The sequence below is a fragment of the Mustela nigripes genome, chromosome 6 (genome assembly GCF_022355385.1).
Source record: "Mustela nigripes isolate SB6536 chromosome 6, MUSNIG.SB6536, whole genome shotgun sequence".
NCBI classification, from domain to species: Eukaryota; Metazoa; Chordata; class Mammalia; order Carnivora; family Mustelidae; genus Mustela; species Mustela nigripes.
In genome coordinates, this window is record NC_081562.1 from 103,425,755 (window position 1) to 103,438,369 (window position 12,615).

The 12,615-nt window shown below is 47.6% G+C and overlaps 1 protein-coding gene across 5 annotated transcripts in view; it reads left to right on the forward strand.

Moving 5' to 3' along the window:
* Positions 1-12,615, forward strand: part of CRACR2A (calcium release activated channel regulator 2A) — a 130,603-nt gene that overhangs the window by 4,590 nt on the left and 113,398 nt on the right. For 3 of the 5 annotated variants that reach the window (XR_009404874.1, XM_059403787.1, XM_059403786.1), the window contains exon 2: positions 12,013-12,290. The gene's annotated coding sequence lies outside the window, so the exon portion shown is untranslated. The remainder of the gene's footprint in view (positions 1-12,012; positions 12,291-12,615) is intronic. The other 2 variants (XM_059403788.1, XM_059403789.1) reach the window with 1 other exon arrangement.

Below are 12,615 nucleotides of genomic sequence, written 5' to 3' on the forward strand. Positions count from 1 at the left end.
CACGGACGCTGTCTTCCCTCAGAATCCCCCAGAGAGAAGCTGACCCCCAGCTCTCCTTTATATTACTTCTGTTTTAATGTCTTCAGTGGGCTGAGAGATGAATTTTAGGGTACTGCTTTATTTATTTTTTAGGAGAGAGAGAGAGAGAGCACATGAGCGGGAAGGGGAAGGGGGAGAAGGAGAGAGCATCTCAAGCAGGCTCCACCCATAGACGGAATCTGACCAGGGGCTCCATCCCATGACCCTGAGACCGTGACTTGAGTGGAATCCAAGAGTCGGATGCTTAAGCCACTGAGCCAGCCAGGCACTGCTCTTTTTGAATTTTTTTGTGATAACTCAGTCTTTTTTTTCAATGGAGTAAAACATACAGAATACGAAGTTGACAGTTTGAACCACGTTCACGTGTGCAGTTCGGTGGCGTTAGGAGCACTCGCCGTGCTGTGTGGCCACCACCACCACCAGACCTTTCTTCATCTTCCCAGCTGTTGGGGTTTGGTATTCACCCTGACCCCTGCGAGTTCCACAGTCTCACTCTGTCTCAGCTTCCTTTCTCGCAGTGGCCTAGCCGTCAGATGCCCCTCCACAGGGGCCATCTTTATGCTGAGGTTCCTTGTTACTTTCTGGTTTTTTGAGTTTGTGCTGGCTTTTGTTTTCAGTTTCTGCTTCCGTCGCACGAGCTTCTGTGAGTCTCCCCTCTTCGGGCCTGGATTCTGTGCTGAGCACTTTTAGAGCACCTTGTATATTCCTCCCGCCAATCCTGCATGGTAGTTATTATCATGCACCCCCTCAAGGTGAAGAAGGGACTCGGAGATGCAGCATCCCACCGCCGTGGGAATGTCGGAGGCAGACCTTGACGCTGGCCTCTCTGACCTTCCTTCTTTGCCTAAGGTGGGAATGTCACTGTCTAGAATCGAGCACAGCCAGCCCTGCATCACACGTTGGTGTTGACTCTAAAGGTTTCTAGAATCTGCATAGATTTGGGTATGTATTACATGAACCATCTTCTATTAGGATTCTTAACTGGAGCCATTAGCCAAAAAGGATTTGCTTGAAAATAACTTAATTATATACCATAGATAAACTGCTAATGGAATTTACCAAACTGCTAAATTAAGCTTTTCAACTAATTACACACATACTATGAAGTGTGAGGTTAGCTTTGACCGTGAGTCCTTCCCCCAGCAGGAAGATGGTGAGTCCCCTCGGGAGGCAGGCCCTTGGTCACCCTGTCAATTCTTATTCTTACTCATGATGGGTTGTGCTTTTCTGTCCCCTTCTGGTGTCCTGTTGTAGCTTGACTCTGTGTTTACTCACGACAAAGTAATGTATCCCTACGGCCATGATTGTCCTAACTGCAAATATACTAGAATTTGTTTCCCATTTCTGCAGCAGACATTCTTTCTGGAACTTTTATCTTATGCAGTGGGTCTCTGGCGTACATCATCCCCCTCCTTAGACTAGGCCTACCCTTGCTGTGTTGCCCCCCTACTCAGATTTCTGGGGTTTGTCTTTGCTGGGGGCTCCGGGTTCTGGGTTTCTCCAGTCCTGTCAGCTGGAAAAGCAGGAAGGTGTCCAGTAAGCCTTTCACCTGGTCCCTATGCAGAAGATCATTTCTGAGTGGTTACCGTGTGCCAGGCACTGCTTCTAATTGAGGACTCAGCATCCCCATTCTACAGATGAGGGAACTGAGGCTCAGAGAGCTTAAACACCTTATCTGAGTTCACACATCTAGTTCTGGTGTAGACACTCCATCACTGACACCCCCTCCCCCCACCCCTGCTGCTGCTGATCCTTCTGCCCCAAACTGGCTTCCTACAAAGTCTAACCCTTTGGGCTGTGGGGTTTGCTGAGTAACAGAGCTCTGCTGACATACCTGTAACAGGGGAACAGAGTTCCCTGACTTCACACTAGGTAAGCTGCTGCAGGCAGGCACAGGTCGGTCAGAAGTAGCGGGGTGGGGCAGGCCAGCTAAAAAGTCTGTTCTAGAACTTCCTTTCAAGGAAAGCCATTTTAATGTACTGGACCACAGCTCAAATCAGAAACAAAGACGCAAAAACGAACTGCTAAGGGAAATGAATGTTAATCAGAGAAGTTACTAGGCCTCCATTATGTAATCACACACTGCAAACTAAAAATATTTTTTTTAAACACACAAGCCCTATTTGCTGGAGTTAGAAATAGAATAAAGAGCTCTAATTTGTTCTGAATAACAATCATGTTATACCACATACCACATCTGAATTTTCGGATACACTTTAGGGGCTCCATCAATATGGTTTTTCTGAATATTAATGCCATTCCCACCACCCCCCACCAGACCCCAAAACCTCAACCAAATGGATCAGCAGATAAGGACTGAGCACCTACTGTATGCCTGTGTGCAGCATGTCATGAGGGGAGGAAGAACAGAAGCCCTGGTGCTTGTTTGGACAGCACAGTGCCTGTTAGCCAGAGAGTGGGACAGAGTGTATCTGTGCTCTAGAAGGAAATGGGCTCTGGAGAAGGCATCACAGTGGATGCGAGAACGGAGCTGGGCCTTCAAGCACGGTCCACAGATAGAGGGTCCCCAGGAGTCCTGCGAGAAATCTTCTGTGAGGGTCCTTCTGTTCACTTTCACAGTGTCTGAGGGCCCTTCTGCATTCAAATTAACCCCCCGAAGTGTTGTCCACGCCATAAGCCATGCCTTAACCCTACCAATATTTTTAAGGGCTACCTTGTCATCCTTCTTCTGATCATCACTGACTCAGTTTACCTTCTAAAAGATGTGGGAACCAGGACCCTCTGATCCTTCCTCTTTCACATAGACAGGGCTGCTGTATGCAGAACTGAACACAGCCAGCCCTGCCTGGCCTCTTATGTGTCTATGCTTGGAGGTTTCTAGAATCTGCACGGATGTGGGGGTGGTGTATGGACCATGCTCCGTGAGAATGGAGATGTGTTCGGCCCCCTGCAGAAGGTTCTGTAGGGCTATAATGTGGAAGCAGGCAGGGCCACCCACACAATCTCACTCTCTTCATATGAAGTGACCCACCAGGAAAGTGAACCAAAGCAGACTGAGGAGAGACCTGGGGGATCACTCTTTTAACTGTAGCCCCACTACTGAATTCTCTCACGTCTGCTGCCTGATTTCTTTTCAGCCCTGGTCATAGGACCACAGCCCCTCACATCTGAGATCCTTTCTGCCCCTGCCTGCCTAGGTCCCCACGACTGGTTCTCACTCCATGCAGCTGAGCCCTGCTCTGTCAGGGCTAGGCTGTCCCAGACGCCCTTTAGAAAGAGATGCTAACTAGCCCAGTTGACGCTCATGGCTGACTGCCTTGCCTCCCCCAGGGAGCAAACTTGCCCACTCCCCTGCTCCATGCAGTTAGCTCAGAAAGTTCAGGCTGATTGGGCCAAATTCAGGCTCCTGAGCACGCTTTCTTTTTTAGCCTAAGACACAAGTTGAGTGACAAAGCCCTGCCTCGTGTCCCCTGCCTTGTCCTAGCTAAATGCCCATCTGATGGGATTCCTGATGAGGTCCTCCTAGGATGCAGCTATCTTGGGACCTGGTTCTCCAGGAGCTCGAGCAGGTGGACAGACAGGCCAGAAAGCTCAGATGGAGCAGGGCAGTCGGCAGCAAGTCCATGGCCCTTGTTCGCTGTGGTCCCCAGTCTCCTCATCATATCTCTGCAGCATGTCACAACGATGGGCTGAAGCAGTGGCCATGTGACAGCACTTTACAAAGATAAAACCTTTTGAATGGAGGCTGCTGATGCTTTCTGCAGTCAAGCAGTCTCCATCAGCTGACCAGGCTGGGCTGAATTAGCTGTTAGCTTCGTAGATCATTAAAATAAGTCCATCGGTCATTAAAATAAGGGCTCAGTGCCTTTTATCAATAGGGTGAGCTGCCCAGCCTTGTTGGTGGGGGGAGGGATGGAGGCTTGGCCAGTGACCCGAGACCCGGCAAGACTCTCAGGCAGAAGTGGGAAGTGTCCTCCCACTTAACGAGACAGGTCCCACATCTTTTAGGCTGAGTGACACCCCGGGGAGCCGGGGTTCTGCTTCATCTGAAACAGCATGGAGAATGCCCCACGAGTCGAGTGTGAATTGGAGTCTTTGTCATCTTTAAGAAACAATCCTCAGTGGGTCCTGACATTCACAGCTTCTGCCGGCCCCAATATTTGCCCAGGGGTGTGGGGGGCAGAGGTAACCATGGAGAAGGAAGCTTGGAGGATGAAGGATATTGGTGAACGCAGGTAATTGTGGTCAGTTGCCTGTCAGCTTCACTTGGTGTGGACTCAAGTCAACTCATTCACTGAGCCCTCCCAGGCCACTGGGCTAGATGCTGGGACTTGGACTCTCCTCCTTAGCTTAGAGGTGAGGACCCCAGAAGCGAAGCCACTTGCTCAAGATCAGCAGGGTCGTAAGAGTAGAATCAGAGTTCAGAGAAGCTGCTTGGACAGTAAGTCCCCTGCTCCTAGCAGGGGAAGGCCAGCACCCTGGTGATGTTCCCTTGGGCTGACAAGCTCTTTGGACTCTGCTTTTAAGTCTTCACAGCAGAGCAGTGAGGTGAGTACATGCATGTTAAATGAAACGATGACTGTGGAAACACTTAGTAAATGGTAAAATGCTCTACAGATAGGATATAATTATTGTCTCCAATTTACAGGGGAGGAAAATAAAATCAGAGTGGTTCGGTGACTTGCCTAAGGACACATGGGAACAGATGACAGAGTAAGGATGCCAACCTGGGTCTTAGGACTTCGGGACTGGTGTTTGTTTCTTTGACACCGTCAAAGGAAGACTGGTTCTGGATTTATCTGTCCCTTCCTTGGTTTTGTTGCCCCTCCCTGCAGCCCCCTCCCTCCATACCCACCAACTGTTGCCAAATGAAAATTAGGCAAAGAACCTCAAGGGGTCCAAGCTAATTTTTCCTAGCTGCCTTTTCTCTTCTTTAGAAGACCTTATGAAACGGGGTGATGTCAGGGGTGGAGTGAGGGATTGCGTCTCTCCGCATGAGGACTGGGGTGCAGAAGCAGCTCTAGAGAGGTCGTCCGTGTGCCGCTCACTCTCCCTCATTGGCAGAAGAGCCCAGGGATAGTGGGTGACATGAACCATTTTGCCCTACAGATGAGCCAGCACGCTTGTTACAACCTCATAAAACTGTCAACACACATTACTTTAAAATTGTGAGTTAAACGGAAATCCAGGGTGTATATATGCCTGGAACGTGTGGGTACACATGCGGTATTTCAAAAACACGGACATGCTAGATGATGTGTTTGAACGGTCTTGGGCTCGAGACTGAAAAGATAACAAGACAGGTCCTAAGCATCCTCTCCGCGGTACGGAGCCCTTGACTCTGGTACGCTGCCGCCACCCATCTCACGCCCAGGCAGAGGCCGACGTTCTCCGTCACTAACAGTGTCTTCCTTACCTGTTTAATTACTGCTTTCGGAAGAGGTAGGAAATTAGGATTTATCTGACATCTTCCAGATGCAGAAGCTGTGTTGGGAGCATCTGTGTGCATGTGCTCATTTATTCCTTACAACAACCTCGCCTAACTGGTGTTATTGTATGAATTTTTAAGAGGAAGATTCACGTTTCCCAGGTAGTAAGACATGAGACAGCAAGAGATGAGCGCAAGCACGTCTGACTCCAGATCTGCGTGCTTTCACCGGTGGACTGAGAAAGCCCATTTTCATTTTCTTTGTTCTTCACTCCTTGTGTCATCTCATATCTTCCGCTTAGACTCTCTTCCCTTCTGTCAGAAATACACCTTTTAAAAATGTCCTTTCATGAGCATCTGCTTGTGGCAGACTAGAGTTTTGTCCATGGATAATGCCTTCCTTTCTCTTATCCTTTTTCTTTGATTATTTTCTTTCTTATCTTTAAGTCATCTCTACACCCAATATGGGGCTTGAACTCACAACCCCAAGATCCAGAGTTGCATGTTCTACTGACGGAGGCAGCCAGGCGCTACCGTTTCTCTTATTCATAAAGAATGTTTCCTTCAGGCACAGAGTTTTCAGATGATGGTTTTACTGTCTTTCAGCATGTTGAGTATTTGACCCCCATCTTTTGGCTTGTAATCATTGCAGGGTAACTTGTCTCTTTTTCTGGCTGTTTTTTTTTAAATAAAAAAATATTTTTTTAATCTATTTGAGTGGGGGAGTACAGAAAGAGGGGAGCAGCAGAGGGGTGGGAGAGAGATGGGGAAAGAATCTCAAGCAGACTCCCCACTGAGCACAGAGCCCGACGTGGGACTCGATCTTAAGACCCTGAGATCATGACCTGAGCCAGAACTGAGAGTCAGATGCTTAACTGATTGAGCTACCCAGGAACCCCCTCCTTGGCTGTTTTTTTTTTTTTTTTACACCATTTTTTTTTTTTTTTTTTTTAAAGATTTTATTTATTTATTTGACAGAGAGAAATCACAAGTAGGCAGAGAGAGAGAGAGAGAGGGAAGCAGGCTCCCTGCTGAGCAGAGAGCCCGATGTGGGACTCGATCCCAGGACCCTGAGATCATGACCTGAGCCGAAGGCAGCGGCTTAACCCACTGAGCCACCCAGGCGCCCTCCTTGGCTGTTTTTAAGATAGTCTTTTTGTTTTTGGTGTTCTGCAGTCTCGTTGACATATAACTGTGGGGATTTCCTTTTATTTATTCTTCTTGAGATTCATTGGCATTTTTGAATATGTGTATTGGTATCTTTCCTCCATTTTAATATTTATTAAAATAATGAAAATATTAATATTTGAGAGAGAATGTGCCTCTGGGTGTGAGCGAGGGCAGGGGCAGAGGGAGAGGAAGAAAGAATCTTAAGTGGTCTCCCCACTGAGCATGGAGCCCGACGCGGGGCTCGATCTCACGACCCTGAGATCATGACCTGAACCAAATTCAGATGCTTAACCAACTGAGCCAGCCTTGTGCCCTATTTTTCCTCCCTTACAGAACATTTGTAGCCATTATCTGTTTAAATGCTTTCTCTCTCTCTTCCCTTTCTAGGATTCCAAATAGACACCTGCTAGCTTCCATTTTCATGTCTTTTAAGCTCTCTTTCCTATTTTTCTGAGTCTTTGTCTTTCTCTATGGCATTTTGATTATTTTATTTTTTAAAGATTTTATTTATTTATTTGATAGAGAAAGATCATAAGTAGGCAAAGAGGTATGCAGAGAGAGAGGAGGAAGCAGTCTCTCTGCTGAGCAGAGTGCCCAATGCAGGGCTTGATCCCAGGACCCTGAGAGGCTTTAACCCACTGAGCCACCCAGGTGCCCTTGATTAGTTTATTTTGACCTAATTCCCAGCTCACTACTTCTTTCTCAGACTGTATCTAATGTGCTATTAAGTCTGTTCACAGATTGTAACTTCAGTTGTTTAATTTTTATTTTTAAAAATTCCCTTTGGTCCATTTTTTTTTCAAGTCTTGATTATTTCTCATGATTCATTGTTGTTGTTGTTGTTCCTTGTACATATTTACAGGCTTGTCTTTAATTTCTTCAATGATATTGCAGTCATTATTATAGTCAGAACCTGGATATTTCATTATCTGAAGGAGTCCCTGGCCTCTGAATTCCTTCCTTTCTTGCCAGCTCATGAATGCTGCTAGAAACATTTTAAAAAATATCTTTTTTTTGTACAAGATTTTTTTGGTTGTTTTGAGTTGGAGGGTCAAAGTACTTAGCCATAATGTTAGAAATAGAAGTCTAGCATATTTATTTAAAATTGACATGTGGAACGTAAGGAACAGTGCAGAAGACCATAGGGGAAGGGAAGGTAAACTGAATGGGGAGGAAATCAGAGAAGGAAACGAACCATGAGAGACTCTGGACTCTGAGAACGAAACTGAGGGTTACAGAGGGGAGGGGGTTGGGGGATGGGGTAACTGGGTGATGGGCATTAAGGAGGCAAGTGTGGTGATGAGCATTGAATGTTATAGACAACTAATGAATCGTTGAATACTACATCAAAAACTTATGATGTACTATATGCTGGCTAAATGAACATAATAAAAAAATAAAATAAAATTGACAAAATTATGAGTGGAAAAAGTAATCCAGTGGAGGTTGGCCTTTGGGACTTAGAGTTGTCCATACTGTACTGAATGTGTTTTATGAACTGAATGTGGTGAACAGTGAATGCACGCCTTAACGAGAAGCCAGTTAGCGTGTCTGCCCAGTGCAGGGGCAGAGTGATGGAAGCTTGTTCTCCTCTGGGCCCTACCCCCAGAGGACATGTTCTGGAAGTAGTATGGCCAAACAAGGGAGTCTTCAAGGGAGCTCCTATCTGAGGGATCATTTTATCTCTAAGGAATTAGGGGCGCCCTCAGGAGAGGGCTTGGTAAGACTTGTCTCCTAGTTGCTGCTGAGTTCTAGTTTTGTCTTACCTCTGCTTGGAATTCAGGGGTCTGTGTTACTCCATCCCAGTGGTCTTCTGGATGAATCCAAAATGGATGTAGAGGGAACCATAGAGCCCAAGCTCTAAGGCCTCAATCTCTCCTCCCCATTTACCACACCCAATCCCTCAGTCCTCCTGATCCCACCTACTAAGTGGCTCTAGGATCCATACACCTGAATGTACTCATTGCCAACTTGGAACTATCACTATCACTATCACTATCTCTCATCTGGACCATAGCATTTCCCCAGCTGCTTTCAGTAGGCCCATTCCCTGTCCCTCCTCTCCCTTCCCCATTTCGTTCCCCGACAAGTAGTCAGAGTCATCTTTTAAAAAATACAAATCAGATCATGACTCTCCCAGACTTTTAGGCTAAACATCAGTAATTTCCTCCCACTGTTTGGGTGAAGTCCCAGATCCCTAACCTAGTCCCCAGAGCACTGGTCTTTAACCTCACCTCTGGCCGATCCTTGCCATGTTAAAATTGTACTCTTCGCCTTGATTTCCTTCCATTTCCTGGACTCATGAAAGCTCTTTCTCCCTGCGAGTGTTTGTATCTGCCATTCCTTCTCCCTGGATGTTCTCCATCCTCTTCTTTGGCTCACTCCTGTTCATCTTGGAAGACCGGCCTTAATGTGCCTTGCCTTCCCTCATCTTCTCCCCATGTTCCTATGGGGAGGATATCCCTTCGCGTCTTCATCAAAGCACTTAGTTCAGTTGTGATTCCATGATTATTTTTGTAATTTCTCTTCTTTGTCTTCCTCCACCATCTGGTGGGGGTCGGATTCATGCACATCCTGCTCATCTCTGTATCTCTAACACACAGCACAAAGCCCGACATGTGGTAGTTATTGCCCATCTAGAGAATTAATCTGTGAATGGATCTGGTTTCTGTCTCCTTTGCTCCCCTGACACTGCCCTTACTGAGTTCACCTGCGACCTCCTCATTACTAAAGCCAGTGTTTCTTCTCAGTCTTGACATGTGAGACTTCCCATTTGGAACCATTGCCAACCCTCTATCTTTAAACATCCTCCAACTTTCCTTATCCTTGGATTTTGAGGCAGCATTCTTTCCTTCGTTTTTAGCTACCCCTCTAAGCTCTGCCTCTGAGTCTTCTTTGCTCTCTTGCTCTGTATCCCTTAAATGTTCGTGTTGGAGTACCCAGGAGGCCCAGTTGGTTAAGCATCCAACTCTTGATTTTGACTTAAGTCATGATCTGGGGTCATGGAATTAAGCCCCACATTGGGCTCTGCACTGGGTGTGGAGTCTTTCTCTCTCCCTCTGCTCCACTCACCCTTACCCTCCCCTACAGTTTTTGCACATAGTATGCACTCTCTCCCCCTTCAAAGAAAAAAAGAAAGTGTCTTGCATAAATCAAGCCTTCATTTTTTCCTTCCTAGACAATCTGTGATCAGCCTTAGCTTTATCTTGCCTTCAAGCATCACATTTATGCTGGTGAACCCCAAACCCATATGACCAGTCCAGACTCCGCCCCTGAGCACCAGATCCTTCTTCGGCATTGCATTTTGAAATACCTTCTTCCTGATGTCTCACAGACATCTCAGTCTTCACATTTTACAAATGGACATTTTTTAATCTTTCCTGCCCAACATGTTCCTCCTCCATTATTTCTAACCTGGCTAAATAGTTTCCCCACCAACCTAACTTTTGAGGCTAAAAGCCACAGAGGCATCCTGGGTACCTCTGCCAGCTGCACATCCCACGCCCTGCTATTATCCCAGCCCGTCTCTTGTAACCCTGTTCCTCGTCACTCTGCCATCTGCTTAGTGCTGCCCCTGTTCTTGCTTGTATCACCTCTTAGCTGGGCTCCCTCCTGGCCTCTTCTCCTGCAGTCCATTCCTAACACCAGGGCCAGAGATCTTGTCTCAAAGCACAGAGCTTGATCATGCTGCTTCCCTGACTCACCCCCATGTGTCTCCGAAGCACCTGTACAGGGAAGCCTGAGTTCCTTAGGCTGATATGGAAGGTTCTTCCACACCCCAACCCCATCTTTCTTGCTGGCTTTGCTTCTCTTCCCACCATTCATCTCCCTCTGAATATGCCATCCTTTCTCATCATGTGTGTACGGTGTCGAGCATGGGCTCCCCAACGTTATGGAGCTTCCAGAATCACATGGAAGCTCATTAAAACACCACATGCTGGGTCTTAACCACAGAGGTTCTGATTCTGCAAGTCCGAAATGAGGCTCAAGATCTGAATTTGTCCCAGGTCCCAGGAACCGCTGGTGCTGTTGTTCTGGTGGTGACCACTGTGAGAAGTACTGGTGCAGATGGTTCAAGAGTGTGAGTCCTTCCACCGGGATCAAATCCTGCCCCAGCCACTCACTTCCTGTGTCACTTAACCTCTCTAAGCCTCAGTGTACTTTTCCATAATGAGGCGAATAGTATGAGCTACCTCATCAGCTTTGGTGGAGGCCTGAATGTGTTAATCCTCAGAAAGCCCTAGAAACAGTGCCTGGTTTGTTATAAGCGCTTAGGAAATGCTTGCTGCTGCCATTATCATTTATCTTCATATCCTTGGTGGTGAAGGTCTGCAGCTCACAACCTTCTGCTCTTCCCCAGAGAATGAGTTTGTTTTCCAAGGTGATTTTGCTAGCACTCCCCACCCCCACTTTCCTGATGCGTGCCCAGGCCGGGACGCACCTCCCATTGAGGCACTTGCCGCTGGCGCTCACCTACCTCCTGGCCAGGAGTGGGTCTCCCCCACCATGCGCTCTCCGGGCTTCATTTGTGAGGATGACGTCCCTGTCTGGTACATCACAGGGACTCAAAAATATTTAATGGATTCAGTGACCAAATTGGCATATACTGTAGAACTGAACACTGTGCTGACAAGGCAGTGACACGGGTCAAGTCCAGGGAGAGGACTGGACACTCAGAAAAGGTGGAGAGAACGTGGAAAGTGCGGGAGGTTGTAGTCAGGATTACGAGATTATGCTTCAGGAATATGGACCCATGATTTTGGGAACATCTGGATGCACATCATTTAGGATAATCTTAGCTCTCAGCAGTCAAAACACAGCCCCAAAACTCAACTCAGTGAATGTCAACAGCGAGGATATGTATTACGTGTATAGTGAGAAGTCTGGAGGAAGGGGGGCACCGGGGCTGTTCAGCTGAGTGGTTCAGCGATGTCCTCAAGGACCCCTGAGCTCTTTCTTCCCCTGCTCTTCCCTTATGCTTCCCCATCATGGGCACGAAGTGCCTGGGCAAAGACAGCATCCAGCAGAGGAAGATTTCCTGTCTCTCTCTTTTTCATAGCCCAGAAAACCATTTCATGTGTCAATGACCAGAGGGGGTGGGCACCCCCTACTTGTTCATGGGTCAGGGGCCTGCATTTGTAGGACGGCATAGGGCCCATGGGCTGGGCATACAGGCACCTGCTGTGAGTGGTAACACCATGAGAGTTGTGTTGGAAAGGAACAAGGGAGAAATGGATGTTGCTTAAGCACAGTGTCTGCTACAAAACTAGATCCAAATCCCAGCTGGAAATTTATTTGAAAAGCAACAGGATATAAATTAAATGACTTCAAAGGCCTTTTCTACTCTGAATATCTGTAATGAATTATTTGAAGTCAGAGCGAGGAGACCTTTCCCCTGTCTGTTCCATCTGCAGTTCATGCCCGGACCACAGCTGTCCCTCAGGAGCTTGGCCTGGAGCCCAAGTCAAGTCATCGGGCTGCTGGTCAGGGGTGGAGTGGCCTTGACTTACAGCTTTTCCTCATGAGCCCTGCCTGGGTGTCCACCTGGCAGTCAGCACGACCACGTCTCTTCCTCCTGGAGCAGCTGTCCGACCCAGAGGCCTGGACTTCAGAGAGATCTCCAGGAGCATTCAAGCCTGGACTGCTGCCTCCCGAACCCCAGGTGTGTGACGGGCCACCCAGCTTGCTTGCGGTAAGAATCAGAGGTTCCTCGAGCCAGGTGTGGTGGGTACCTGCGAGAAGGCAGGGCCAAATAAGCAAAGGTTCTGCATGATGATGCAGTATTTCTGCTGGGTGGGGGGGTGTCTCTGATTTTCTGGAGCCCCTCTTAAAAACTCTTGTAGTCTGCCCTGCCAACCTACCTGGATTTTGAGTTTCCTGCATGTCTGGTTTGTGGAGAACTGTAGAATAGGGTCTGAACAGGTGAAGGGGGCTGAGAAGAAACTGGTGGGAGAGTCTTTGACCAGGGGTAGCAGACAATGATCGTGGACAGCAGTGGGTATCCACAATGGGCAAGG